Below are 25,342 nucleotides of genomic sequence, written 5' to 3'. Positions count from 1 at the left end.
ATTCTTAAATTTTTGGTTACAATATTCTTCCAGCTGACGCAGGAAGTTGAGGTCATTGAGCGGTGCTCTATGTGCCATATTTGCCTCATTCCAGTAGCGTCCATAGATGAGGGCAACGAACAGACTTAATCCCTGAAGCTCTTTTATTTCACTCTCAGAAAGAGTAATTTGACTGCGATAGAGGAAGATCTTTATTGTGTATATGGCTTTGGACATCCATCTTGTATGGTGCATACCTCCAGGACTGCGGAATTTGACAATTGTTTCTGCTTTTCCTCCAAGGAATAAAAAGCAGAGAAGCATGAGTTCGTTATAATCATCTCTTTGTCGCTTTTTCTCGACGGCCTTCTTGTAGTACTCAACCATCTCACTCCTAAGGTCAGCTGTACCTTCAGGGAAAATACAGTCAGGTGCGCTTTCGAATGTATTATGATCTAATGAACCCCAATTCTGCTGGAATCGTTTGAATAAACCAATTTCAGGCCCATTGCTGGTCCCAAAGCTGGTGCAGGTTTTGAATACTGCAGACAAGACAACTTCTAGCACATGGTGTCTACAAGCAATCCAGATCAGAGTCGTACCCAAAGATTTTTTCTAGCAAAGCACATGCTCCAGACTGCAATCCTGTATTTGAGACAGTTGTGTCGAAGACTAGACCTCTAATTTTGTTTCTCAGAGACCAATCATCAACAAGCTTTAAGCATGCATTGGCCTGGGCAACTCGGGTTCCAGAAGCAACCACGTAAGTTCCATTCGGTAACCATTGTAAGTTCGGCACTTCGGTATTGAACAAGCTTCTCTTCCATGTGATGGTACATGAATTTTCTGAGCACCTGAAGTTTCGTTGGTAGACCAGCTCCTGCAATTGTGGGCTCTGGTTTTCCCAAAAGCCAGACATCACTGGAAGATCTTGTCGATGGTTCCTTTAAAGACATTGCAGAACTAATAATTACAAAACCATAATGCATGTATTAGTTAAATGAAAATAAAAGTTAAATTTATACTATAAGTAAATATCCAATTCAATCAATTGCGAATTATTGTATTCTTTTTGCAAAAAATACCATTATTTCACAGAGAGAAAAAGCGGACAAATAAATTCTTGGCACAAGGTAGATATGCTATTTTAGTTCCATCACTTTGTTAAGGTAAACCGTGACAACAATGGATATCCAATGCTTCAGAGGGAAGTCAGAAGTGTTAGGAACCGGCAACTCCATGTTATTTTGTGTTCGGAATAGTGTGTGATGCAAAGTATTTCGTCACGATATATTTCACGTTTTCTTCACTTATAAGCGTGAAAGAAAACACTACAGCATACGTTTTCCCGTGTACGAGAAACTGTCCACGTCCGATCCTTAACACGTCCGACATCGCTCCAAAGGATTCTGCGTTCACTGCTATCAAGGCTTATCCAACTCGCCAAACATAAGGTCAGAGTATATCTCAAAATTTGATTGATGGCATGTCTGGGAATTTCACCCTGTATGGAATACTCTGTACATCCACTGAAAATTAATGAAATATGAATTTTTGGATTGCGTATGCGTGACTTCCTTTACGCTGATAAGGACCACTATCCACAGTTTCTGGAATTCGAAATAAGGCCTGTTTAAATTTGGCTTTTTCGCAATTTTTGACAGCCCTAGTTCTGAAAGTATACACTTTCCCCCACAGGTCCATATGAAGTTTTTTCTTAGTTTGATGTAAGGAATCACCTCTTAGTTTGATGTAAGGATCCAGTTTGTCGGTATAATTCATTAACACCCTATATATACATATAATTGTTATCGTTATAGTATGATTCCTGTTCTTAGGTAATTTAATAGCATAAGAATTATATTTTCAGTAATCTATAATTCCAACATTTATCAGGAGATTAAGAATTACCCAATAAATATTTGTTATTTCTACAGTTGAGGCTACGATTACCTCCAGTTCTCTTCGTGTTGAAAAATATTATATTTCAAGGATGTGCTAATCGGTTGTTTCAAGAGAATCTTACTTTCAATATTTGGAAACTCCAAGAAAGCCATGGAAAGATAATAATAGTAATAGTAATAAATCGATTATTGGCGCTTATAAAATGAGTTCAGGAATTGGAGGCCGAATGACCACCCGGGACCTCCGAATGACACCCATTTCGTCCCAGTCGATAATAGGTCCAAAGTACCCAAAATCCCGGATTTCCGTTCATTTTCGGGATCAAAATAGGATTTTCGGAAAAATGATATAAATTATTCTTGTACGTGTGAATACGAATCGAATGACACCCATTTCGTCCCAGTCAGTCAACGGTCCGCATTATCCAAATGGTCACACTTTTTTTATTTTTGACCCCTAATTTGACCTTCAAGCGGTCTGTCCCAGAAACCAATAGTGATGCCACTAGAAACAGCCCATCGAAATCTACATTCCAACCCCAAATAAAGTTGAAAAATGCAGGGCCACGGTAACTCCTTTTAACCTTATGATGATACAATGCTTCAGAATAGTATTATTTCACACAATTCACTCAGCTTTTAAAATACGTTTGCTTTTCTTCAAGTTATGGAAGAGAAATATGTACTAAAGCTGCTGAAGTGCGCTTTAAAAAAATTCACATATATATATATATATACTAGAAGCGAATTGTAATAACGAACAAGTGTGTGAGAGCAAAATCTTCTTCCAGAACAATAACAGGTTTTATTTTTAGCGTGTATTATCTTTCTTCCACCTTTCCCTCTTTCTCTTTTATTAACGCATGTCCTATTCAGAGGTAACAATGCATAATTATTCCCTTTTTAAGTGAAAATACGCAGTGAATGGATGAATATTAATTACCTTCCATTGTAACTATATTACATTGACTTGTGTTTTATGCTAGTATTGTATTTCATTAGTCAATGTTATTTGTACGGAAAATTACCTTTCATCATTTACATAAAACATCATGCTAATTGATTTTTGTATATTACACGCATAATATTTTTAGATGTGAATCAAATTACTGAGATTTGCATCATTTTATGTTGAAAAGTCTGTTCCAGATCAGAGATTTTCATGATGGTGCAATTGTTGAGACAGATACGTCTGGTAAATCAGGGTCCTACACACACACACACACACACACACACATATATATATATATATATATATATATATATATATATATAAAGTCGAATGTTTGTTTCCTACGCAAATTCACACAGTTAAACCTTTTGAAATTAATTTTGAAATATAGTATCTATCCCAAAGTGGATTTTCATCATGTCGTTTTCATTAAAACATGTATACCAAGGAAGAGAGAGTAGGGTTTAAATAAATCCTAGAAATGAGGCGCCTAGTATCAAAATCCGCTACATCCATTTCACTTAGTTTCGAGTAATCTCGAAAAACATGCAGTGAAGCTCCATATACACGCGTACAAAGTCCTGTATTTGAACTAGGTTTTTAGTATGAAATATTAAGCTTTTAAACAAAATTCTGTTTTCATGGAATTCCTTTAGATCAAACATATAACAAGCGATATATAATTCAATTTCAGTAAAAAAATGTATTTGGCTACTTTTCATACTAGGCGCCTCAAATAGACTACTATCTTACGAAGTCCTCATATTACAATCACAAAACGTGGTATATTAATAATTACTTATTGAACATAAGTTAACATGTGTTCCAGTATTTTAGAAAACCCCGCTTCTAAACGAGAAGAGGCAATTTCTATATTCAATTTTCCCTGTTGATATTCATAAATCCAAGGTGAGGAATCGGCTGCAGGGTTAAAAATACATATATTTTTGACCATAACATCATTGATCTGGAATTTTACCATTAAACTTTATTTAAATGCATGTCTTAACCCTTTCACTACCAATTTTTTTCGGAGTGAGAAACATCAGTATATGGTTACTTTAAGTTATTTTCAAACGTTTGGTTTTTCGACGTGGGAAGGGTGGGACATATGTATCCCACTGATATTTTTACATGGGACCTATATGTCCCAGTGGTAGTGACATGAATGATCATCTTGTATTTTCATTTATGATACGTATATTGTCAGAAAAACAATTGGGTCGTATTTATAATTACAAATATTTTACATTTCGGCATCCTTTTCCAAATGACAGTACATGCAACTACTTCTTTATCACTAGCACCTTGTGCTTCACTTTCATCTGTTCCATTATCACCACGTTCACTTCCACTACTGTCTATTTGATAATGATCATAAGAATTCTGTAAATCATTAGCAGGCTTCTCTTTACCATTAGAACATCGATTCATAGCAATTACATGCGGTAAATTAACACGAGTCCTCTGAGAATGTATCGTGGGACACATATGTCCCAGTGGTAGTGAAAGGGTTAAGGTAGAAAATCAGTTTAAATTTTTGCAAAGAGTATTGGCTACACCTTTTAAAAATAACCTTGAACATGGCACTTTAGTTGGGCTAGGTTTTTATCTTTTCATATCGATTCAAGAGCACATTCTAAAGGAGACGGAGAAGAGAGTTCATATATATATTTCAATATGTACCCTATATATGAAAATTTTATTATTTATTTTTTAGTTTTTTACGGTCCACATTCTGCTCTTTAGGTTAATGAAAACGATGAGAAACGATTCATGGTAATAGAGGTAAAAGGAAGAAGCTCATACATAATACCCATCCCTGAACAGGATTCGAACCCTCGATACAAGCCGCCTCGATATATATAGTGGCGGATCCAGGATATGATCAAGGGAGGGGCTAAACCATAGTTTGCCGCTTTATCCAGTGTAAACAGGATTGAAGTCCATTTTATTCAGTGTATACCTGAGGGTCAGGGGAGTTATAGCCCTTATAGCCCCACTTGGATCCGCCTTTGTGTATATATATATATATATATATATATATATATATATATATATATATATATATATATATATATATATATATATATATATATATATATATACTTGTACTATATAAGATATATATAGTAATCTTTGCTGAATCATAACGCGATCTACTTCACATGTCAAATCATTTCGTAGAAATTTTCAAGAGTATCTTCACGTCTTATGCTGGATAAACCAAGTACATCCTATTATAAGTTTATTCCGTTTGTAAAAATTAATAAGTCCTTCTAATATTTAGTTTTTGAGCTCAAACTATAGACTTATTATGCTAGCACACTCTCTTCCATGCATTTTGTCAAACAACATTTAAGTTTCACATTATAATTACACATGTATCCGTCTTCTACCTCTCTATGATATCTTCTGTTTTCTCATAATTTTTCTCTGCTTCTTCAGTCTTTGGTGTGTACGTCTGTATCATCAAAACAACTTTTATTTAAGTATGATCATCATTAATATGCCATAAACAAATTCTTCTGTTGTTGCCTTTCTCTCAAATGCTTAACCAGAAAATTCATCATTTCCTGAGTGAAGTATTTTACACCATTTTTCTCTGCTTCGTAAGTTCGGATAACTTGTTAATAAAGGCTACTCATACAAAATCCAGATGCTCCATGCAAAATCCATAAGACAGAGAATGATACAGACCATTGGACAGTGGCGTCGGAAGTATTTTTCAGCTAGGGGGGCAAACTGATTTTGAATTACTGTCTTCAAAATAGACGTGGGAATGTGACATAGGTACGATAATACGAATATATGATCGTAATGTAACATGGTTGGACAATAATAATAATAATAATAATAATAATAATAATAATAATAAATAATGCAGCTATAAACAGTTTCATGAGGGTAAAATTTCCATCTACAAGCATCTTGGTTTACATCTTTAAGATGAATAAATCCACTGCCAGTTTTGTGCTGGATTTTCGTATGGTGCAAACATTTTCAACCATTTAAATCACAGTTAAAAACATATAAAATACTAAAAATTGTACTACTTACAAAAAATGCCTGTTTGTAACTACAATTTTTACCATTTTATATGCATATTTTTAACTGTGTTGGAAATGCCCATACGGACATTGTTCGGACAGTGGAGTCCACTTTTCTAATGTGCTCTGAATTTGTCTGCAGCCTTTTTCCAGTTCTTAAACCCTATTGCGAGAAAAGTCAATTCAGGTCGTTACATCAGCATTTTACCTGTCAAATAATATGCCTTATACAATCAAAACACAAAACATAACTTCTGACTATCATAATGTAACCAGGGAATGTATGAAACCATTCCTCGCGACAAGATCGGCGTGCAGTTTGTGAAAAATTGAAATCCTTAGTCGGCTGAGTTTTATTTTCTAAAACAAGAATTTCGAACTTTTTCCCTTGATCGATTACACAAGATCTTCCGTCAAGTTCTTTAGACAAGTCCTGTGTGGGAGTGTTGGGGGAATTTGTCGCCAATTTGGTTGACGCTTTGCTTAATTTGCTCCTTGGACGTGCTCGTGGAATCCGGTACTTCAAATCAGGCACATTGCAGAGAATTCTGAAATGTATTTTGTTGTGAACTTTCTCTATAGCACTGGAAAATGATATTAAATTTTAAACAAGAAAGTAGAACTTTACATATTGTTTCTTCTGTGAAACAGATAAGTGTTTAGCTTTACTGATGTTAAATTTGTAAAAAATATTGAACGTTGCCAAAAAAAAAAAAAAAAAAAAAAAAAAGATTGTGAAGTTCTTTTATAAACACCAGGAAGACTTGTATTTTTCGATACTTTCTTTGTTGATATATGAATATTAACCGTGTGTCAAGAAGGGTTCTTTTTCGGTTAGACATAAAGCAAGGAATAAAGTAAGGAACACATGTGTAAAATATGTATTTCCTTGCATCTCTACATAAACAGCAAACGATTTAGTAACGCAAAGTTAACTCTTTTATTTCAATGTCAGACTGATTTACAGGTTTCAGCACTCTCTCCTACATGGCCTAAGTGAACGTTATGTGATTAGGGTACTTAGGGGGTTCAAGCGGATCTTTAATGCATAACTGAGTACTCCTTCCGAGAATCTTAGCCAGTGTTCATTTTTTTTTTCTGTTGTGCTGGTAAAAGAACACAAAACCAAAGATAAAAGAATCGAAGCACAAATGTCACGTGAACCAAAATTTCAACTCTGTAAATAATAATTGCTCGTTATTGACTTTGTGGAGCTGATAAACTAATAATAATAATGCTTACAATATTGTATAATCACAAACCATTGGGTTCACAGCAAACAGAAAACTATATAGAGAAATATCTATATTTTGATTTTAAATCCAAGAAATTAAACATAAAAGAAAACGTTTCTACCCTGTTTTAAAATTTAGAAGAGGTGTCGCATTTGTTTAAAAAAAAATATTGTTTATTTAGTGTATCTTTTCAGGAGTAAAAGTGAGGGGGAACGCGAAGAGACGCTGTCTCCCCACCTTATGTACGGCATCCCCCCAGTTCCTAAAAAATTACAATGTGCAAATATAGTCAGGGGATGGCGGGACATCATGCCGCTACCTACCGTCCCTTACCTTCTCAGATCCAATTTTACCCCTGGGGTAATATGAAGAAAATAAATTGATTGTTACATATAGGACACTCTGTGCTTCAAAACATTACACAGTATTTGCATAAAAAAAAAGGCACAGAAATATGGAGAAAACAAAATTCATGAAAGAGGAAAACCAAAACAAACAGTATTATTACACCAAAGCGGCTGGTCACTAACTCAACTACAAACAAGTATACTGAACTGTATAATTCCTAAATCTTACGATATTCTTTGAAAACTATCTGTACTGTATATACGTACGGGATGGAAATTTCTGATTCCCACCTTCTTGTTTCTTTTAGTTCAATATACAGAATAGTCGGGATTTCGGGGGAATTCCGGACCCCCAGGACCCACCCCCGCATACATCCCTGTCGGAAGTGTCCTTGCTGACGTCTGTGAACGTGTCCCCTCTTCAAGCAAGAACGTCTTAAATACTGTCATTCGTTAGTACTTACAAGGGATACATTTTTCCTCACTATAAAACTAACTGCACTCTGCATATTGTTTGTAAGAATAATTTAAATTTATAGAAAATATATTTAAACGTTCTGTTACACATTTAAACTATTATCTTTTTTAAACTTTAACATCTCAATCAACGACTCATTTCATATTGCAGACTTACGACTACTTAAGCAACAATTCTTAAAGAATTTACTGTGTTTTGAGAATGTACACCAATGGAAAGAAAGAGAATTTTCAATTCTTTTTCCTAAGTCTTTCTGTCTAATGTGGGGTGAGAAAATGCGCCCGTTCTCATGTCTCAAAGAGAAAGATGAATCTGGAATAGAGAATGTTTTCACACTACCATCAAGAAAAAAAAAAGTTCATATAATCACTTTTATCTGGTATTTTTAAAGTCTCAAAGTGGAGGGGCAAAACGAGTATCTTGCCCTCCATGAAAATTTCAGGGGGGGCAGCTGCCCCCCTTGCCCCTCCGGTTCCGGCGCCCCTGCCATTGGATGCAGTGGAACAAGCAACTAACTTGGCTCTCCCCTTGAATGTGTTTTGCCGGTGAAACGTGTTTTTTTTAACATGAACAGAAAACTAAATAAAGAAAACCATCACTACAAGAACGGCAACAGTCCGCATTGGATTGATATCTCATAGATGGATTGTGATGAAAAGATTGTTGTTTGAAGATAGAGCCCTTTCCCATTATGAATGTGATGTGTGGAACCAGTTGGATCAGGAATTTCCTAGGAGTTGGATCGGGCGTCAAATAATAGTCAAGTGGCCACCATGCTCACGCCCATGAACATTTAATTGTGAGGTCACCTACCTTCAGGTGATCGTGTACTCCATCAAGGTCAGAAATTTACAGCACTTGGTGCAGCGAATTCAGAATGTTTGTGCTGTCGTGCGTCCGAAGAAACCGCTAGCTATATGCATAAGGAACAAAAGAAGCGTTTGGCATACATCATTTTTGCAGAGTGTGGTCATTTTGAGCACGCTTTGTAAGGGGAAGCAATGACTATTGAACAGTTAGTGATAAAACGGTCCACAGCATTGCATTCCTGGATAAAAATTGCACAAACAGCATATGTCGTGGGCAGTTTCTTTGTGGTTACATGATTAGCTCACGATCTTCGGCGCGAGAGATCTGGGTTCATCAATCCTCTCATGACAAACAAACCGCGCACCATTTCCTGGGCAAGAGAAACGCCAACTGAACTAACGAATGTATTCTACTTTAGGTCATCAAAAAGGTTCAATAAAAAAATAACAGATGAAGAGATGAAGAGAAAGCTGTCGTTGGTTACAAGTGATATACTGACAAAAGTAGGGAACCAAATGCAAGACAAATTTACGTGGCTTGCAGATCCCAAAGATATATACACATTCTGCGACGAACTTGCAAAGGGTGAAGATCACGAGAGCACTGTAAAGAAAGTACGAGAATACACGTTAAAAATGTGATCGTAGCACAGGAAACTGGTATCGCCATCTGCGATACAGATCTACAAACATGGGCCAGTGAAAATGCTGAAAACCACGATTATCAGTTTCCAGCATCTGCTGGTTGATTCCCCAATTTCAAATGTCAATGCAATATAATTAGTCGCAAGATTACTGCAATGGGAACAAAAGCTTAAATAGGAGGCGAAAAGCCAAGAAATTTGTTCCAAAACGCCGCTATAAGATGAAACAGCTGCGCATCCCTATGTTTACAACGCCGCTCAGTCAGACAGAAAATAGGTCACATGCGTTCAAGAAGGATAAAGAACGTGCTAGAACTTGTCCAAAGCAAGAATGATTCACCTCATTCATTCATTGTTTATCCTCTCATCTCAATGATTGAAAATTTGAATAAGAATACGCTTATCACTTCCCAACAGAAAGGCGGCATATTTGATCATGTGTTGGGCGTGTCATGCTTAAGCCACCTGATATTTGCATGAACACTTAGCAGCGATATTATGGAAATCAAAGACTGTCCGCAATTCATAGCGTATATATTTCTATAAGCTGTGTCTGATTATAACGATACTTATATAAAGGTCCTCAGTTAATATTTGTATATAAATAAGGCTACTAAAACACCATAAAACATTTCAGATTGCATTCTAATATTTCCCTTTTTATTATGGCACATAAATACTACAATAAATACACACCTTAAAGATTTTGCGTGTAGCATTTTACAAGATAGTTCTGAAATTATATGCTATTTATATTTCGTTGCTATGACAACGAATCTCTACAGCAACGTATATCAACAGCAAAATAATTACATTTTTATATTTTTTCTTCTTTTCTTAAATAGCTTGTACATCAATTTGAAGTACATTCTGCCCCAAACATATTAAAGTACAAGTATAAAAATACAAGTAAAATACACGTATCGTTGTATGATGATTACTTGAACCTCCTTTTTTGACCATTGGGGACCATTCACTTACAAAGCACGAATTGAAGAGTGGATGTAAGAAGAAAAAATACTGACGGTTGAAAATATTCTAAAGAAATGTACCATGTATTGTCAGCCATTTGATGTCTTTGGTTTCCGGTCAATGAAGGGTTTTGTGAGGTGTCTAACCCATTATATCAAATTACACTACTCTGAAATTAATGTCTATCAATGTGACAACGTGAGCAAAATCATGTCAATTTTGCTAAACCAGTTTTGCTCGCTGCTTTACATTAGCAATACGCACTTGTCAAGTATGGTTATCGAACAAAGGGATAAGTTCCTTTTCAGACAGCAGTACAATTTGGATTCGCTCTGGCTACGAGAATTGCAAGGCAGGTGAATGCAATGCGGTGTCTTTCATACAGTATGCTTGGCATCGTTTACTCAGTGGAGGATCTAGAAAGTAAAAACTGTGTGGGGCAGCCAGTACCCAGACTATGATAGGTATATATAAACTTTCAAAAATATATAAATTATAGCTTAAATTATTCCGTCACTGAAAAAACTGGGAGCCTAGGCCCCCCAGCTCTGGCGTAGATCCGCCACTGTGTTCACTGTTATATTTTGATTGTTTTTTTTTTTAACTAAATCTCTGGACAATGATTTTTCACTATTGCCATAGTTTATTCATGTTAATGTAAGCTACTTTTCATTTAATAAACAGTCTGTCTACAAACTATGAGACTGTTTTTGTTCAATATCCATATATTGTATATGAATTTACAATGTTCACAATGGTTCACTTTGGCTTAGTTCGTAAAAGTCGATTTTCTCAAAAATCAACGGATGGGAAGTTTAGTTTTTTGAATCTGATAGATAGTATGATGGGGACAATCTAACGAGGTAGTTGGTTCTCTGGTACCTCATTGGAATCACGTGACGCTTCCGTGTAAGCTGTTTTTCAAAATAAAACTTGCGTTGTTACTGTTGTACATGCCTCCAAAATTTGAATGTTTTACGGATGTTTCTGATATTGCAACGTCAATAGTTCGTAACACTGAATTATAAGTATGGTATTTTACGTTTTTGTTGAATATGTAGATCTGAAATATGTAATAATCTGACGTAGCATCATTAAAAAAAACGCTAATTTATTTTGGGTTGGCTACACTGCTTATTTGGCAGTATTTCAAGATACGTCAAACAATGTCCCCCTTCCGATGTTTGCACGTTAGAAAATTTCATTGATTTTTTTATCAATTAGTTTAAAAGAAAATTTCGAGATATAAAATTCGTATATACGAGTAATATATAATCTTGAAAAGCCATACTTGTTTCATAAATAATACAATGTTTGTTTCATAAACAATGTTCTTATCCGTCTGTATTATTAGAGGAAACAAGGACAAATATTTCTGACCCCCCTAGAGAGTTATATATTTAAGCATATTGCATGTGTGAACAAGAAGAGAACGATGAGGGTTAAATACGTGTTCGTTTTCGCAGAAGGTAAAAATTGGGGAAGGGAAGTCAGAAGCCAGGCTAGGATATACTTCTTAAACTTTCAAATATGTATAAATAATAGTTTTAATTCTTTTTGTCGTACATAAAACTGGGGGCCTAGAGACCCCACTGCCCCGCGCTAGAGACGCCACTGTACTTTGGTTTTAACTTGACAATGAGAGATGCTTAAAAGTAGGCGTTCTCCTATTATTTATATTTGCAAATAACTTTAGAACGGATTGATCAAGCATAAGTAAGTTTTCTATTTGTGAGTTGTAAGTTTTCTATTTGTAAGTTGTAAATTACTGTGCTGAAATGCCTCCATTTATTCAGGATAAATTAAAGCAAAAAGACAATAAAGGGAGGATTGCTTTTGATAATATTTGTATACTCATGTTCAAAAACATATTAAGATTCACCTCTCTACTAGAATATTAAACTTCTTACGTACAGAGCTAAAGACATCGTATTCTAGTTGTAATATCAGCAATAAGATAAATAAAAACAGGAAGAAAGTAAACGTTCAACCAACTCAAATTCTCTACTGAATAGGAAAATAGAGGTTTCAGGAAATGAGTAAAAAGTTAGTTTTTTTTTAACATGACTGTGCCTCAAGAGTTATGAGAAGAGAAATTGTAATTTCTTTCGGTAGGTTGGCAACCCGTGAAGCTGTCATCCCTTTGTAATTAGGATGGGTGTTTCCTCCTCCCACGCGTGGACCATTTCGAGTCACCGAGTGTCGTTTCTCCCTTTCCGCATTGCAGGGAGATCAGAAAAGCTTTTGTTATTGAGCATCATTGAGAAATGGAACGAGGAGACGCTCAAACAAAATACAAAAATCGAAAAACAAAAACTTTGTAAAAGGAAACAAAAATGTACAGATACTTCAGTCCGAAAGCCAAGCTAGGACGTTCTCTCCACTTTTTTTTTTATGTGGGTTATTTTTGTTTTCCAATTCACTGAGCAAAATAGGCGTCGCCCGTGCTAACCCTGACAAGTAAAATAAAAACAACTGGGAGGTCAGATTTATCCTTAAACACATTTTCAATTTAAACGCACTTTTGGGAACCAAACTAGCGGAAAGACAAGCAGACTGCGAAACAGATGATGATAGAATGGCAATATTCTTTCTTTAATGGTATTCCCTTTATGAGAGCTTCTGTCGCAGCTGAAACCAAAGATAAACCAATTTCAGCAAGTGTGTTTAAGACAGTTTTTCATCCTTTTGCGATTACTATAGCTACAGAACATAATAGTAATAAAATATAGATATATTGGGAGATGTTCTAACAAAAATAGGTACTAAAACATTATTGTTATTACAAAAAGAAGAGGGAGTAATGCTATACATGCAGAAAGCTTATTTTGAATAAGAAAGTTTCAAGCAGGCACGATGACGCTATAGTCATGTTGAAGTTCTTGACCACCAAACACTATACGAAAAGTCTTGGTTTTCATGTAATTATATTTAACATAAGGCCTACTTTGAAAGAAATAAAAAATATATATATAGGAAGAAATCTTAACAAATATTTCTCAACTATTAAGTGACGTTAGTTTCCACAGTCATATGTTCGTTATCTCGTACAAAGGATATCACCATAAGTTGAATTTCTTTAACTATTGACGTAATTGAATTGTTTAATCTTGGCAACATTTAAGAAATTATTAACTGAAACACATTTTTAAAACTATATAGAATTATAATATATGTACAGCCAAAGATTCAAATGGACAACAAGAAATAATAATTTTCTCAACAGAAGAGAAATTTTCTCTTATGAGACTCAGTGAGACAGCGGAATAGTCATATTCCTAGATGAACTTAAGATGTTCATCCAAACCGTAACATCATTCCTAATCTGACAAATAAAAAAGAATAGTTTTACGTCTAAAAAGTTGTATTTGAAACTTACTGACAAATGAAAATTTAACTTCACTTCTGAGAAACAGTGCATCCCAGTCCCAATCAAATTATAAGATATTTCAATCATTAATAGAGCTTTGTATTGTGTTTCAAGAATTTGTTAAAATGTTCCATTTGTTGTTTTTAATAAATTGTATCGGTTAGGCAATTGTTTCTCTTTTTTTTCTTTCTTAGGCCCTTCCTTGGTAAAGTTTGTTTATACTGCCCTAACCGATAAGTTATAAGTCTACAGGGAAACTTCAAAGAAAGTATTAGCCATGTTTTATGAATGTCAGCTAACTTTTTAAGAAAACTTAAATATGTTCTTTTATAAGATAGAGAAAAATTTAAAATTCCAGATATATTAAAGTATATTTAATGTTATATACGGTATATTCGTTGAGCCTAACTAATTTTAACCGCAAAGAATATGAGAGGAAGTATCAAACAAGCACAATGTTTCATATAAATTGAAGAATTTTGGTTTACATTCTATTCAAAAACGAAGATAGAGTGATAAATCTATTTTATTATTATCAATTTCAACTTAAGCAATAGAGATTATTAGAAATTCGCAAAGACAAATTAGACAAATTAGACAATTGTTGAATAAGACAAATTAGAGCAAAATCAAATAACATTTTACGAAAATTATTGTGGAATACACTTTTTTAATCGGAAAAGGGCAAATCCATCCCTTCATTCTTGACTGATTTCAGCTCAAAGCTATAGAGATTGCGAGGAAGGTTCAAAGAAATATATGACATATTGGATCAAACTTTTATTTTATTATATTTTTACGAGTTACAAGTGGAACGTATTTTTTGAAACTCGGGGAAGTACATTTTCCTTCTCATCCTCAATAGATATCAACCTCGAGGGTCGTTATGATTGGAAAGAGAAAATGCAATATGTCTATTGAAAAAAAAATTAAAAAAATAAATAAAAATCAAGCTATGCTGGTTATTGAAGATCAGCTAACATTAACTTTGAAATAGACAAAGAAACTTTTCTATTGCCTTCATAATTTTGACGTAGTCTTTGATATGAATATTTCTCCGTAGTGAATACTATTCCGAAGCTAACTCAAGATAATTATTTATTGACTGCTTAAGGTTTAAAGTCATTTTTCAATACCGAATCTATATTAGACGGGACAATTATGTTTGTATTTATTTATTTTTATTTATTTATTTTTTTAACAATCACCAGATACAGCTCAGAGGCCATTTTACACTGGATATCCAACAACAACAATGACAATGGAAAGGATTTGGAAAGGTATCGGCCAGGGCTTGTTTAGTAGGTACCATCTCGGCATTTGCCTGGTAGGACTGAGGGAAACCCTGGAAAACCTCAGTCAGGATGGTCGGCAGCGGGATTCGAACCCTCGACCTCCCGAAGGCGAAGCCAACGCTCTACCACTTGAGCTACTTCGCTCGGTATGCAATACAGTCACTCATGTTATAACATTTATTGCTTTCACAGTACCAATAAAACAACCGTCTGTCCAAAACGTTTCGAGACTGATTTTCTCCCCGGCATATAACCGACGTCAGCGCTGTAACTATGGTGGCAGCTTGAATAACACATGTAAACAACATATGTGCATTAGGGTAGTCAGTTGTGAGCCGTTAATGTTAAGTAGTAGACGTACGACCGCAGTGTGTCAACGTTGTTATGTCACGAAATCCCAGTGGAGCAACGAGCAGAGATTTAATTTCACGTTTTACTCGGGAAAACGACTATGGAATATGCAAGTCTATGAAAAAATTTTACAGCGATAATTGTTTATGTGTCGCACGAGTACTTCAGTGGTTTAAAAGTTTTAAACAAGAAACAATGTCACTCAAGGGCGATGATAGAACAGGTGTCGCACTACAAGTTCAACCAACGAAATCATTGAGAAAATTTGTGAACCTGTGCAAATCTACCGTCATCTCTCATGCAGAGCTATTGCAGAAGAGTTGAAAACTATAAAACAAATGTTCAAGATGTTGTCCAGAATGTCTTGAAGAAGAGAAAAAGTGTATTGGTGTTGTAGGGGAGTTTCTAGAGAAAAAGTAAGTGTCAATTCTGATCCACCTTCCATATTCACCCGATTTGGCACCGAGTGACTTTCTCACTCCCCAAATTCAAACTTGACATGAAGTTCCAACGCTAGGGCGAAGTAACTGATATTCAAGCCATAATGGCAAGTGAGTTGATCACTTCCCAAAGAAGGACATTTCGCATAGTTTTATGAACGTTCTTTGCGTTGTACTCAAGTGAGCAAGACAATGTAGAACACTTGGAGCATTAAAACTTACATCTTAAGTTCTCTCCTGTTTTCATTAAACTAAAATTTGTTATTTCCCCAGTCTCGGGATCTTTTGAACAGACGGTGTATACATTAAGTATTACACGTTAGATACACCACGAAATCAAGGACCATTTAAATATTCAAACATGAAAGTTTACGAATTGTTACATTATTTCATAATCCGTGCTTACAATTCAACTTGCAACATCATACTATCGATAAAAATGATTGGCTCACATTAGCTGACTATATGCGAATTACTTCAGTACACATTATCTGCTAACATTATGTATATCTATTAAACAATACCCACTTAGCTTCGCGCAAAAAATTAAAATCCGGTTAGTATTAAACTCTTGGTTCTATTTCCACCATATTGCAGTACTCTTCCTCCTTTACAATGTTTTCTCCTCAAATTTCTTATTTTCAACGCTCTCCCCTGACTTTACCTTTTACTCAAATTTCTTTTTCATAATATACTCAGCATTCCCAGAATTCATTTTTTCCTCGTATTTTACGTCCCTGAAGAATTTAGAATGGATTTTGCGTTTGCATAGCGACACGATAGAGTATCTTCCTTCTTCACCAAACAAACTGGGCTGTGCAATTAGTAATAGGTCCAACACTCTTAACTTTCGTCATAACTTCAGCTGGAACCATGTGATCTAACGTCGGTAATGGTATCCTGTTTCCGTTATTAGAATGCTTAGTTTTTAGCCTTTGCCTGTGAAATATCCCACGTTTCTTCCAAATTTCTGCATTTAAAATTTGACTATCAGCTTGATCACTGTTACGTTCGTTCTATTCTTTGCTTTATATTTATATTCTGTTCCTTGCCTAACTTTATTGTTTCTCAAGAGCTCTTTAAAGGTACATCCACCAGCAAAAGTATCTTCCCCCAAAAGTGTTCTAATTCCTATACTTGTGGTCCAGATAATTTGCAGTTTGTAAAACGCCTGATCAGATGCAACCCAACTTACACGACACTTTTCGCGTCACTGACAGCAATTGGTAACACTAATTCAGGTATTTATGCAGGTAAAATTAGGAGTAGATGACGCACGAAATATTTCTTCATTCTCAGATGAATCTCTATGCTTCATAGCGTGTTGTCCAATAAACACCATATATTATTCTCAATATTCCTGTCTATGTAATGTATTATTTCATTAGATACTCTATGTTCAAAGAAATAAAACCATTAATCACGCATGTCTCAGAAAATACTTGAAAGTAGGTGAAAATATGAAATCTAGAACAACTGCTGGAAATAAGTTTATAAATCATTGAATCCATCGACAGAACTTCTCCAATTCTCCTCGTTCCAAAATCTTTTTCTTTCTGAAGAGAAGATCTTGCTTGTCACACTGAATATGTATTGAAATTGAAACAGTTGAAAAAGTTTGAACCTGGCCCGGATTTGAACCCGGGTCCGCCGAATAGAAATTCAATGCGCTAACCACTTACCTACCGCATCACTGCAGCTTCCACTCAAACTATTAACTAGTTAAAATGGTTGCATGTAAGACTAGACAAGATACTAATGATCATAAAAGGAGACGTTCTTACATGAGTGTCACAATGACTTACTCGAGATTTTCTTCTGTAACTCAAAAACAAGTTATATAGCCCTTCACCTATGAGGAAAATATCGTAAAACGTTCTTCAAGTTGAGGCTATCTCATCTTTTTAATGATGGTCCTAATTTACATTACTATTCTTCGTCACCTTAACTTCTAATTTCCAAAGAAGAAAGGATGGGAGACATAATTTTTGCATTCTTTAAATTGTAACAGCACGTGTAGAAATAGAAAGTTCTATTTGTGTCTTCCGTAACTACTAGTTTATTTTCTTATCTTTGTAAGAGGAATTTGTGACAGATTACTGACGATTGTGAGGAGAAGTCCATTGGACATTCGAACCCCTCTCAAGAGCGAGGTCGGAATGTTAATTATCTCCGATATTTCTGTGTTCGTATCCCTCTTGTGTTTGGAGTAAGTCGGAAGGACGTGAAGTGCCACTGATGAACAATACCAAGGTTGGAACGAATTAAAAATAAGATTGGAAAAGTATGAAACTCTTATGGCAGAGACCCTGGTTCGAATCCCGGAGTGGTAATTATTTTTTTCCTAATTCGAAGGAATTGTTTATGTAATTGGTATTGTAATTCGGTTATTTCTTTTTATTATTATTATTATTATTATTATTATTATTATTATTATTATTATTAATAATAATAATAATAATAATAATAATATTGGAAAGTCGATACAATTATTATTATATATTATTTTTCCCAGACCAATTGTTTTTAAAGCGAGCTTCGGGGGTCAAGAGTAACCTCTGCCTCTAAGTGACGAAGTGAAAAATATTGAGAAGAGTGCGTATAATTGTATGAATTTCGATGACAACTGTTGCTGATCATAAGAGAGTGAATATGGGAGAACTATGAAATAAAGTAAATAGATGCGCATAATTTTATTATAAAATTACATAGCAAATGCATTTTATTTGATTCCAAACGGCTATTGTCGAATATACACAGTTAAAGAAGCGCTCTTACTGGCAAAGTTAAAATGACCTCAACGATTTATCCCTCTACATGAGACGTCTCCTTCATCGTCTCTGTGGCGAAGTCCGAAGAACTCGAGCCTAGGGATCATAAGATTGGTGGTTTGCTTCAACCCCGAAGTACTTTAGTGTTTTTTAGACTCACTTTAATGTAAACAAATCACGCATATAGCATGATGATTTGACACCTTTTGAGGGAGTAATTTTGTGGTTCATTGGCATTTCGTCGAGTCTCTGCCACTTGTGGAACGCAGATGGTATAATTTTCAAAACGGTACTGGGGTCAAAGGCGATCGTCGCTCCTCCAATTTTTGGCGAGAGGTTGCTAGTTGCCCATCGTTGGTTCATTTCTGACATGGGATAGATTGAGTTTCAGGTTGTATACATTATAAGTTTTCTTTTTCTACCTTTCACAAAAACAAAACTTACATACAAAATAACGTAATAAACAGAAAAAATATATAAAAAAGTACCTTTGGGTGCGCGGGCCACTCATCACATCTTCGCGGCCCAACGGTTAGAGATTTTTATTTTCCCAATGTCGAGTAAACTAGGTAAAATGTTGAACTCGACAATCTGAAGTGTGTAGTAATGGCTCGTGACATAATATAATTGTAAAGTGTAGTATGTTGTAAGGAAATTTAGATTATCTGAGAAAAACTTACTACTAGCGCCCCGAAGTATTAGCGGAGACTTAGGTAACTATGAAAGTTTCGTGGGTAGAGACAGGTGGCTGGGAAGCCAATTGGTATACTGAATAAGACACAGGGCACAAATGCCTGTAATTAGTAAAATATGGTGCTTCTTTCTTACTACTACTTGAAGTGGCCTACGATAAGACAGCTATTCTTATTAGTGAAAGTTTAAAATCTTTGGAATAATTCTACGTATTTAAAATAGCTTGGAGTGGTATTAATTATTGAGTGGTGATTTAAGTTAAGAAGTGATATGTGGATAATATTGAAGTATTCTGTTACATACGTCCATCTCATGTTTTCTGTAATTTTCCGAACTTACATGTGGTGACTGTGAGCTAATATTTTGTGGTTCTGTTACTGAGTATTCAACTAAAATGCTGGTAAGCTGTATACACTTTATGTTATATTCAAATTTAATTTTGAATTAAAAAAAAAATAAACTGTCAAAAGTGTAAGTGAGAATAGTATAATGCGAATGATTACTAATAGATTTCAGTTGAATGGTGTTTCAAGAACTTGCATTAAACTTCATTTCTACTGTCATAAATTATTAACTTGAAAGCCTGTGTAATATTTGGACTTTTCCACGTCAAAGCGATTATTGAAATATTACATCAAATTTCAAAATGGAATTTTATTTATATGATTTTCAGAACTTAACAGTGGATTTATCGAGTGATGATGCTAAAAAAATATTTGCACGGCTATTATACGTATAAGACTCTTCAATATGAAACATTTAAATTATTTTATGTAGTATTTTAGCCCGGCACCACGTCATGTTGTATTACAAATCCTATGCGTCGCCACAAATTTCAGTATACCAATCGGTGAAATTACTTTATTTGAATGTTGTACAGCTGTGAAAGTAACATTTAATGCGAACAGTGCAATCAAGTGAACACAAAAAAGAAAAAAACAGAAGGAAAGTCATGCAAAAATTTGTTCTGTAGTGACATTGGGACACGCTAAATACCAACTTTACATGCTTGGAGTTCATATCGCAGTGACCTTGCTGTTGGGAGTGGAAAAACTTGTGAATTTGTTTCAATACGTTCGTGTAAACCTCCTTACTAGTTAGTGGTGTTCCTGAGAGAATGGGAAGAAAAGTGTTCCTTGAACTTGAGCATAGTTTATTCTTTATTGTGACATTGGCTTCTTCCGAATATTCTATGGGACGTAGACCACAGTTAGTGTTGAATCATTTCACAAATGGAGATGCAGGTATTTTTAATCAGCTCTCTGATACAACGGATGAATCAGTTATGTAATTCAGTTCCACGAAAACCAGTTATGTAATCCAAGGACGTAGACTTGATTCAGAGGTACGTAATCCTTTTGTTACGCCTGGAAGTGCAGAGAACTTGGAAGAACATAGGTGGTTGTTATCAACTCAGCTAGCAGAAGAGCGAGTTAGTGATTGTGAAAGGTCAGTCAAGCGTGAAACAGACATGAACAGGCTTCATAGTAGTGTATGTAAGAATCTGCTGTTTAGTACATTCCTTCAGTTATCATTCGGCAGAAGTAGTCGATAAAAGTAACTTTTTGTCATATGAAAAAGAATTGCAATGTGATAATGGAAGTAGGAATCCTTTTGTTGGTAGTCAGTCAACCGATACTGATTCAAATTTATTACATGCTTTTCGGCCATTCAGGACTAATTTAGATAAACTCACCGTAGGTGTAGCAGTAGTACATTTTGCAGTCTAAACAATGAAATTAAAGTATGTGATGGAAACGACGACATGTCATTTTCCAATTTGTGTTAGATATTGAATTTTTAAATAAGGGAAATATTTTTCCGTATGAATCCGTTATTATGGCATTGAGCAAAAGTAGAGGTACTTTACGTAATAAAATTCTGGAATATATGGGACTTTATGATAAATGGAATATGATAGCTCATGTCATATTTTCAAATTTGAGTTCTTCATTAGGAAGACGAGTTGCAAATCAAAAATTTGTGAACGCTATGCCATCTTGAGGGCAGGATCCAGTAGAATTTGTAGAAATTGTTAAAAATGGTTACCAAATTCTACATGGTAGCTTAGATAAGGATCATGTGAAAGATATTGTGTTGGGTTGTCTCGATCCACGACTTGTAAAGGAAATATTTGGTTTTCAAGTCCTGAGTTCGTTAGAAGCTCTTGTGAGTGATTTACATTCCTATGTGATATATTTAAAGAATATAAACACGTATGATGCGATAAATAAATTTTCTGAGTCTGAAGTAAAAATAAAAAAGGGAGGCTTGAAAACGCCTACAGCTGCTTTGAGTGTGGTGGTCCACATTATGCTAGTAGATGTAACATAAAAGTGCATTGAATACCTCAAGAAGATTGAACAGTTTGCAGCTAGATATAGGTGGAATGAAAATGTAGGCGGAGAAATTAATTTTAAAACAAAAAAATTACAAAAAATAAAGGACAGATCAAAAAGTCAGTCAAGGGAAAATGTGTATGGATAATACAGAATGTAAAAGCAGTAACAACGTAATCAAGTAGTCGGGGGGGGAGGTGTTGCAACCTTTGTTAATGCTTTTGTTTTAGGCAAAAGAATACAAGGTTGTATAGATTCGTGCTCTTCCATTAGTGTGATAGACACAACTGCTTTTTATCAATGGAATGAAAAACTTAAAAAACAGATTTAACATTAAGGAGGATTCGTTCACAGGTGAGGAATTGACAATAAAGCAGTTACTTTTAACAAATCAGTTTCATTGCCTTTAATATCACTAAGTTAAATTTTATTTAGCAGATGAATTGAAACCTACATTTAGTTTGGGAATTCAAGATTTGAAAAATATGAGGGTTTTAATTAACCTTGGGACAAATAAACTAGTTTCGGGCTTAGAGAATAACAAGACTATTCCTTTGTATTATAGGATCAACGAGAATTATAAACTAAATGCGGGAATTATAGACTAGAAAATATAAATATAAGAATGGTGAAATAAATATTCATAAAAAATCTAATAAGGAGCTACCACTCATCACTTATTATCACTAAATATTATAACCGAGTTAAATAAACAAATAAATAAATGGTTGAGATATATTAAATCTTTTACTAATCTCTAAAGACTAACTGTATAGAAGAAAGAATGAATGATTATTATTTGGGGGATTCTTTTTTAGTTATGTTAAATTTTTAGTTTGTGTGAATGTCCTGAGTGATTAGTTTTTAAATGTTGATGTTGAGGAAGACTTACACTATGGTTGGTTGATGAAGAATTAGACTATAACTTATCCTATTAACAGTAATATTTCTCTGAAATCATTTATTAATAATAAAATCTGAGGTTTTTTCCTTCACAGGCGGGATGTTGTAAGGAAATTTAGATTATCTGAGAAACAAAAGTTACTACTAGCGCCCCGAAGTATTAGCGGAGCCTTAAGTAACTATAAAAGTTTCGTGGGTAGAGACAGGTGGCTGGGAAGCAAGTTGGTATACTGAATAAGACACAGGGCACAAGTACCTGTTATTAGTCAAAAATGGTGCTTCTTTCTTACTACTACTTGAAATGGCCTACGATAAGACAGTTATTCTTATTAGTGAAAGTTTAAAAGCTTTGGAAGAATTCTACGTATTTAAAATAGCTCGGTGTGGTATTAATTATTGAGTGGTGATTTAAGTTAATAACAATTATAGTCATCCAAGAAGTCATATGTGGATAATATTGCAGTATTCTATTACAGTCGTCCGTCTCATGTTCTCTGGAATTTTCCGAACTTACATGTGGTGCCTGTGAGCTAATATTTTGTGGTTCTGTTACTGAGTATTCAACTAAAATGCTGGTAAGCTGTATACTTTATGTTATATTCAAATTTAATAGTGAATTAAGAAAATAAACTGTCAGAAGTGTAAGTGAGAATAGTAGAATACGAATGATTACTAGTAGATTTCAGTTGAATGGTGTTTCAAGAACTTGCATTAAACTTCATTTCTACTGTCATAAATTATTAACTTGAAAGCCTGTGTAATATTTGGACGTTTCCACGTCAAAGTGATTATTGAAATATTACATCAAATTTCAAAATGGAATTTTATTTATATGATTTTCAGAACTTAACAGTGGATTTATCGAGCGATGATCGTAAAAAATATATTTCCACGACTATTATATGTATAAGACTCTTAAGTATGAAACATTTAAATTATTTTGTGTGGGTTTTTAACCCGGCACCACAGCGTGTTGTATTATAAATTCTACGCGTCGGCATAAAAGAAAAATCCAGAGAGAAAAATTTAAAATGTATCTTCACATAACATTAGCCTCGATGCTCAAGTAGGGGGTTAAACTACCTCATATCTAAAGATGCAACAATATCCGCTAATACTATTTCTGTCTCTCATTTACAAAATTTACTTTGACAATTTACATTTAAATTCTTCTGACTATAGTTTATACATAACACTTTCTATTTTATTATAACCGAAACAAGAGTTTTACAACATTGAAATTGTAAAAGTGTGCAATTTGCTGAAAACACTTCACACCAAGTTCCTCCCTTAATCAACAGCACTGTCTTCAGGTAGTGGGATAAGCGTTGGTTTTACATAATGTGGTACTGGATCGATTCCCGTTTGGTAATTAAAGAAAATATTTATGATTGGTAATACTGATACTTTCAATATAAGAAGGATTCGAACCCTCAATGGGCTTCATCTCACAATCGTAAGTAATCTGTCACAAATTTCTCTTACAAAGATAAGAAAATAAACTAGTAGTTACGGAAGACATAAATAGAGCTTTCTATGTCTACACGTGCTGGTACAATTCAAAGAATGCAAAAATTATGTCTCCCATATTTTCTTCTTTGGAAATTAGAAGTTAAGGAGACGAAGAATAGTACTGTAAATCAGGACCATCGTTAAAAGCGGTGAGGTAGTCTCAACATGAAGAACATTTTGTGATATTTTCCTCATTGACGAAAGTCTATATAACTTGTTTTTGAGTTGAAGAAGGAAATTTCGAGTAAGTCATTGTGAGAATCACATAAGAAAGTCACCTTATACAATCATTAGTATCTTGTCTATGGTCTTACATGCAACCATTTTAACTAGTTAATAGTTTGAGTGGAAGCTGCAGTGATGCGGTAGGTAATTGGTAAGCACATTGAGCTTCTATAAAGCGGACCTGGGTTCAAATCCCGGAAGTTTTTCAAATGTTTCAATTTCAATTTCAATGCACACTCAGTGTGACAAGCAAGATCTTCTCTCCAGAAAGAAAAATATTTTGGAATGAGGAGAATTGGAGAAGTTCTGTCGATGGATTCAATGATTTACAAACTTATTTTCAGGAGTTGTTCTAGATTTGATATTTTCACCTAGTTTCAAGCATTTTCTGATTCATGCGTGGTTAATGTTTTTATTTCTTAGAACATACAGTACCCAATGAAATAATACATTACATACACAGCAATATTGAGAATAATATATGGTGCTCATTGGACAAGACGATCCGAACCATAGAGATTCATCTTATAGTGGAGAACTGTTTCGTTAGTCATCTACTCACAGTTTTCCTTGCATAAAGACCTGACTCAGTGCTACCTACTGCTGTCAGTGCCGCGAAAAGTTTCGTGTAAGTTGGGTTGCATCTGTCCAGGCGTTCCTACAACTGCAAATTATCTGCACCACAAGTAATGGAATTAGAGCACTTTGGTTGGGAGATGCTTTTGCTGGTGGCTCTAGACACCTTCTCAAAATGATTATGCCGGTGGCAAAAGAAACTTGTTCCTTGTGAAATGCTGGACCTTTCTTGGCTGCATGATAGTAATTGCGTCTAATACATTAAAAAATATTCTGAAAATTATTCGTATCTCCAGAAAGTTCTGCTCTTAACTTGTCTACCTGTACTTGTAAATGACAAATCTTTGCATCACTTAGATATAACTGAGCAAGAATTCAAGAAATAAAGTTTGTATTTGGCTTGCTGCTTTGATTTTTACATTTGCCCTAGATCCGAATGCTCCCGCCATCTAGTATTAATATTTAAAGATTTAAATCAGATTACATATGTTTGCAAT

General features: G+C 34.6%; 1 protein-coding gene and 1 long non-coding RNA gene across 5 annotated transcripts in view; one reads left to right on the top strand and one right to left on the bottom strand.

Annotated features, from left to right (window-relative positions):
- Cbp53E (Calbindin 53E) overlaps positions 1-25,342 on the bottom strand; it is a 716,107-nt gene that overhangs the window by 349,108 nt on the left and 341,657 nt on the right. The gene's annotated exons all lie outside the window — the stretch shown is intronic.
- Positions 19,372-25,342, top strand: part of LOC145674222 (uncharacterized) — a 49,420-nt gene continuing 43,449 nt past the window's right edge. The window contains exons 1-2 of the long non-coding RNA XR_014128879.1: positions 19,372-19,690; positions 23,009-23,107. This is a non-coding gene — a long non-coding RNA (uncharacterized LOC145674222). The remainder of the gene's footprint in view (positions 19,691-23,008; positions 23,108-25,342) is intronic.

Source organism: Thermobia domestica, chromosome 2 (genome assembly GCF_964235325.1).
Source record: "Thermobia domestica chromosome 2, izTheDome1.hap1.1, whole genome shotgun sequence".
In the NCBI taxonomy this organism is placed as follows: Eukaryota; Metazoa; Arthropoda; class Insecta; order Zygentoma; family Lepismatidae; genus Thermobia; species Thermobia domestica.
Note: the sequence above shows the minus strand (reverse complement) of the source record. Positions and strands in the feature narration are given on the sequence as shown.